Genomic DNA, 6,945 nt, shown 5'->3' on the forward strand with positions numbered 1-6,945 from the left:
CCTGTCCCTGCAGGGCCTTGTCCCAAGCCCCTCTCCAGGTTTCCTGCAGCCCCTTTAGGCACTGGAGCTGCTCTAAGGTCTCCCCTTCAGGAGCCTTCTCTTCTCCAGGCTGTCCCAGCCCAGCTCTCTCAGCCCATCCTGACAAGACTGCACCCTTTCTTCCATGCATGAGCAGCTCTGGGCTCCTCTTGTAACCTCCCCTTGAGCAACACAGCTGCTGGCACTGAAGGTGCCCAAGGGAATCTGGTGCTGGACACTGGGCTGGAGCTCTACATGTTGAGTGCCTGGTCCCTTGCACCCTGTGCTCTGTACCACTGGGCAGGGAGTGCTGCCATGGCCTTTCCCTGCCTGTCCTCCGCTGTCAGATTTGGGAGAGGTGGCCTCATAACTGTCCTAATTTCTGCATTGGCATGCAGACATTCACACTGAAAATTGCTAGAAGGGCTCAGGAAACCAAGGGCCTTGGGGACGCTTTTGCGTAGAAGTGGTGGAGAACAGAAGTTAATTCAAAAGAGGCCTTGAACTGAGAAAGGAAATGCAAAAAGCTGCTGTGGGAAGAAGGAGGTGAACAGAGAGAAGGAGCCAGGAGGGCAGAGCTGCACTGCAGAGCCAGGAAAGGATAAAGGTGTCCATGCTCCCACTGGTCATGAGGGTGACATATCGACCAGCACCAGGAGAAAACACAGGTTCAGGTGTTAGTACCTCCTCCTGGTTTGGGGAGAAAAGCAAGTATGCATTCAGGCACATCATCCCCTTTTCAGGTCAGAATGATGAGCCATTCCCGTGCCTGGAGGTGAGACAAAGGGGCACAAAATCACAAAATGGAATATAGAAACCTTTATAAATAGTTTTAAGTAATGTTAAGTTTGATGGCTTTGTAACAGTAGCAATGGAAAATTACTGAGGTGCAGGATACACAGAAAAAAAAATAGAGTACAGCTAGAGAATATACTGAGAATTCTCACAAGATAAATCATTATAGTTAGCCTAGTTTTAAGAAAAACAGTCTAGAAGAACAGGGCACAGGGATAAGGGGTATCTGGGAACTGCAGGTGTCCAGGATGCGCCACAGTGAAACTAACAGATAAGTAGGAGGATGGGAGGATTATTATGTCTCTGGTGCTAATGAACCAATTAAACTGGTATGAGCATCTACTGCGCGTGCTTCAAAGGCTGCCAGAAGTGATGAAGATTGTTGGAAGAAGTAAAGGCCCCTCAGAGACCACCACCACAATTCTGTACGCATGCGGGGAACTCTCTGGAAAATGATGGAATCCATACGTAGCCTCATGAATATGTATGTATGCCCAGGGACTGTATAAGGATGGCTTGTGTAGCAATATGGGGACACACGTTAGGAGGAGTTACCCCCGTGTCTCCCGGCGCCGCAATAAAGAATACCTGCTTGTCAGCTTGAAAACCTTGTTGGCAAGTTTGTTCCTGGAGTTTTCTCCGAATCAGAGGTAAGAACAGCACAAAGCAGTCAGCTCAGACATAGAGCAGGCACATCCACGCAAGGTGCCAACTCATGCATAAACTAATAGCACACGTCCCATTTCTTTGTGTTTAACTATTTTCCACCACTACCAGAGAAACTAAACTTGCCAAAGGTGGCAGTTTATTAATAGAGAAGGTGCACACCAATATTAGATCATTATTTCTCTTCTCTTTAAAACCAAGTGTAAGCCATATTTAACTAGAGCTGCCCACTGTAATGAGTAGTTCTTTCTTGGTGGTGCCAGTGTTACAGGTGCACGTTTGTGGATCTGAATTGCAGTCACACCCAGTGAGTGTTTGCATGACTTATTTACAGAAGCACTGCCAGTCTGACCATTACAGAATAAAGCAAAACACGTTGCAGTGCCACAACTGTCAGGAAAACCCATTTTCAGTTCATTTTCCAAAGGCACAAAGTGACAAGTCTCACAGAGTGCTCCCCTGTGATGGAAGGGACACTGCTCACAGTGGGAGTTTCCTCATCCCATTAGCAGGAGCAGTTTCCTGATGAGGATTAGACTCTCTTCTCTTCGTCCTCTTATTCTTTTTATGCAGTTGGGTTTCTCATTGGATGCCAGAAGCTCTTACATATTCATCAGTTTATTAGACTAGCTCACAGGAGAAGGGAATACTCATTTGATCCTGATTTAAAGGTTAGTTCAATTTTACTCTTGATGGTGGTAGTCCCGTGTTCAGGTTAGGCTGGTGCTTCACACTGCATTACAAACACAACAGAACTGTGAATATCTCTGATTCTGGTTGCAAACTTTAGCAAAAGAACTCCAAACCTTAGGCTGATTTTTGGTCAGATTTTGCTACTATGTCCACATTAAAGATCTAAGGACATGAAAACATCTTTGTAGATCTCAACTCATCAGAAAATGCAGATGACATGTTCCCATGCCCTGCTTTTGTCCAACCCAGTAGTATGAAACAGGCAACTCTTTGTTCTCCAAATGAGGGAGCCAAGTATTAAACATATTGAACATTTACCAGTTGCCTCTATTAGGATTTCCCCTCGTCCTCATGCACAAAGGGACTTAAACAAGAGTAGACGAATGCCTTAATTCAGCTGCAACCAAGTCTCAGTACCCTGAGAGACTCATCGAACTCCTTTTATTACCTACTCAGTGTAATTACTATATTCTGAGTGAGACATCAAAATGTGCAGATTCATTTACACATAACTAGCAATCCTTCTTTGCAAGACCACACAACTGGAAGCTCGTAGGTGATCAGTTATAGTTAAAAACACCAACACAGATACTAGTTTCCCTTTCTCAGGAGAAACAAAGACAACGCTCAGCAATTACTGCTTTGTGAGCAAACTTTTCCAGGAGCACCCGAGAGCAGGCAGCTGGGTTCTTATCCCCAGGTGATGGAGCTGAGGGAGGAAAGGTGGAATTTTGGCAGGGATCATGGGGAAAACCAGGGCTCTTACAGAAAGTCCCATGGTGAGTTCAAACAGAGACTGAAGCGCAGGGTGGATCCGGAATATCAGCGTTGGCCAATGTGTTCAGGGCATTTTGAAAGCCCTTTCAAAAAGCTTGCTATTTAGAACATGACAAAAAGCACTGTGTGCACAAAGGGACTTTCCACATAATGGCATTCATGAGCAGGGAGGTGAGGGCCAGACAGGTAACAGGTATTTCCAACCTGACTTACAATGTGAGTGGCTTTATTTAATATGACTTTTAAATCGACTTGTAGTGAAATACCGTTGTAGAAAATATGCACTTATAAGGCACTGACTTCACCAACTACCGGCATATAGGAATGTGGGAGGAAGGAAATAGGCCATACGTTCTGCAGATGAGTTTAAGCAGTGTTTCATTCATCCTGTTCTTCAGCAGACTGTGGTGGATTAACCACAAGGCAGAAAATGCCCTGGCTGCAGAACCACACTGGAAGGACTGTGACCTGCAGGATTTCTGTGGAAGGATATGGATTTCCATAAATAAATAAACCTTATTGCAATAACCATCACCAGACAGATGGAGAAACCCTGCCCTCAGTACAACTTGGCCGCTGACTCCAGTAGAAGCTGGATTGTCCCTTCACAGCCTTTGTCACTGACAGGTTAATGAGTGTGACTCTGCCTAATGAGTTTTAATTATGTCTGTTTAAATGTAAACGTCTTATCTGCCAGCTCAGCCATACATTTCCTGTCGTATAAAAGTTACGTCTTTGCTCGTGGCTGGGTTATTGAATAATACATGGGTTTAGCATGTAATTATAGTAACTTACATGTGAGAGTGTCTCACCTGAGGCAATGCTTGAATGAAATAAAGTTGGAGAGGGACTATGGGGATAAATAGTCATAGAATCATAAAATGGTTACGGTTGGAAGGGACCTTAATGATCATCTACCTCCAGTGCTTATCTTCTCAGTGGCAAATGTAATTCATTTCTGATTAAGAGCCTCTAACAACATTATTAAGAAGAAAAAAGCCCATTGCCTATTAAAGAGGAGGTGATGCCTTTTGGAAAGGGTATGCAAGAAGCAATGGGGGCCTAAGAGATGCTGTGAAACCACATGGCACGTGCCTCGGCACGGTATACCTGATATCCACTGTCTAAGCTTGAGGAGCAAGATCATGGCACACGATCAGTGAGGGGTAGTGGCAATCAGGAAGAAGGGAGGCAGCCTGATGGGGCCATTAATATCTTGTGTGTCTGACCCAGGGTACGCCAAGGAGACAGGGAAACTGCAGAACAGCCCCGGGAGTGGTGAGCACATGGGCTCACAAGTGGCCTTCCAAGAAACAGGCTTGAAAGGAGTTGGTGGGAAGTTCTTCCATTGGAATTAGGTCATGTGTGCACAAGCAGACTTCTGCTTTCTGCAAACACTTACCCACAGCATTAACAGAATGTAAGAACCAGGATGTTAATGTCGAAAACACTTGTCATCAATCAAGGAGAACAACTCAGTGGCACTATGAATAGATTAATAAGCTGGAACCATATTTTTTTCCATTGCAAGAAAGCAGATGGAAATGTGGATCACATTTTGAACTCCAGCAAATTCGGTTTAACTCCTGCTAGAAACATTTACTCAAACAATTCTGGGCACTTCTGTAGTTCAAAACAACTGTGGGGAAGTAAATATCAGTGAGTTTAGCCATCAAGGTTGAGCCACGCGAGGAATTCATGTTGAAAGCATGAAGAAGTGTGTGAGGCTCCTCACATGGACCCACCAAAGGTATTAGGCTGTAGGCAAGCTGCTATTTGGTAGATGACCCACCAAAGCTATTAGGCTGTAGGCAAGCTGCTGCCTCCTCCCTTTTCTCTCCTTGGCCCATGCAGCATAGGAGAGCTCTGGACTTCCAGCAGTGGCAAGCCAGAGTTATTCATCTTCTGGCTGTACCACCCTTAACTAGAGGGTTTTTTATGGGCCCAGCTCCCAGAGGACTCATTGACCTTTGAAGCATGCAGGAGCAGGTGACTGGAGGCTTTATTTGCAGTTCCTATCAACAGGGTGAACTTCCCTCCTTCATCACTGTAGACCAAAAACCCAAGCAGCATGGCAAAGAGAAGGTGGGTTTGTCTCCTCGCTTTACTTCAGTTACCAGCCCATCAAGACCAGACTCTCAAAAGCCACTGAATCCACACTCGCTTTCTCCTAGGTGAGGTACAAACAACTGCTTCCAAAGAGGATCATGTCTCCAGAGAGCACAGGATGCAGAAGCTCCGACATGGGCAGTTTGGGGCCAAAGAAGGCAGGATTGCTGGCTGCAGACTGTCCCTGCCATGCAGCTGACACTCATTTTGGTCACTGGTGTAGGCTGCCAGTTTGGCTCACAGTAACGTGGTCATTACTGCGGCTGGACCTTCTGTGGGCAGCTTCTTATTACCAAATCCTGGCAACCTGCTCAGAGCTGGACCACGGTACCATGGAACGAGGCTTTAGGAAGGGTTCGAGGGGGGGAAAGCCTGGTGGTTGGCAGGCTGGGACCAGGTCAGGATTCCAAGCAGTTGGTTCTGTGTTGGGACAAGACTGGAGGCAGGAAACAGAAAAGCTGCTGACACAGGCACTGCTGCGTGGGATGGGGTGGGATGAGTTGGGAAGAGCCCTGCTTTGCTCTTTCTCTCTACTCTGCCTTCCTCTGGCTCCACTCAGTTACAATGAGGTGCACAGAGACTGCTTGGAGCTCAATAATTCTCATCTGCTACAGGATGAAAGCAGGAGCCTATGCTCTGTAATGGAGGATAACTCATGCTGCTCAAGGACACTGTTTCTACTGTTCCAAGTATGCTCCCATTGGCTACTAAGTAATTTGGACTTTTCTTGTTTTTCTAGTCCATAATATGTTTGTGACTATTATGCTTTCATTTTCCCTGATCTTTCCTCTCCCTTTTCCCCTCTTCTCCCATTTTGCCCCTCTAGCTTTTGCCTCCTTCTCCATTATACCCATGCTGGCACAACGTTCCCCCAGGTCCTACAAAACCCAGCCATGCCACAGCCTCCCAAATCCACCGTGAGTGGAAGTGGAGTAGGGCTGTCTACATTCCTACAAGCCCAGGGCTTGGGAGATGGTGTGGATATGTGCCAGTGCTAATGAATAGGGAACTATTGGTGACTGTGTGAAGCAGGAAAACTGCAGAACACGATAAGACTCACAGAAGTCCCACGAGCTGGTTTTGGATAAGGATATTTACCAAGGAGGGAAAATAGGTTATCCTTACATATCTCTGTACCCAGTCACACGTGTGCTCATGCAGGCGCTGTGCGGGGTACAGGCAGCAGCAGGATCATGGCTTGAACCTGCCCGAGGGGAGACTGAGCTGAGCTCTTAGGCAGAAGCTCTTCCCTGTGAGGGTGCTGAGGCGCTGGCACAGGGTGCCCAGAGAAGCTGTGGCTGCCCCATCCCTGGCAGTGCTCAAGGCCAGGTTGGACACAGGGGCTTGGAGCAAGCTGCTCCAGTGGAAGGGGTCCCTGCCTGTGGCAGGGGTTGGAGCTGGAGGAGCTTTAAGGTCCCTTCCAACCCAAACCAGGTTGTGGATCTATGATGTGATCCTACGATCCCCAGCTCCCTAAGTGGTGCTCAGCTCCATCGCCCCTGGCACAGGAGCATGGCTCAGTCCTTGGGGCAGCAGTGCTGGATCCAGCTGGCAGCAGCGCTTTCTCCTTCCTGACCGTGCTCCCTGTGCCTGGCTCCGGCTGCTCCAGTTTTTGCTGCCCTAGACGTGATAAAATTAAGTTTTCTCCTGGAGCCTGCCTCCAGACAAGGTTATTGGGTAGCGGGGTCCCTGCGGTGGCTCAGCTCCTGCAAGCATTTGTGGGTTGGTAACCCAGTAGAGCCCTCGCCTGGAATGATGAGTAAGCAGCCTCAGAGCTCCTGCAAGCTTCATCGGAAACACAAGGAATATTTTCTTCTGAAAAAAGAACAAGAAAACTGCATTTCCCCGTTGTAAAATGATTGGCCCATCTCACATGGCAAGAGCCCA

This window comes from Neopsephotus bourkii, unplaced genomic scaffold, assembly GCF_033783945.1.
Source record: "Neopsephotus bourkii isolate Nb327-2 ecotype Australia unplaced genomic scaffold, CSIRO-AGI_Nbou_v1 NB_668, whole genome shotgun sequence".
NCBI lineage: Eukaryota > Metazoa > Chordata > Aves > Psittaciformes > Psittacidae > Neopsephotus > Neopsephotus bourkii.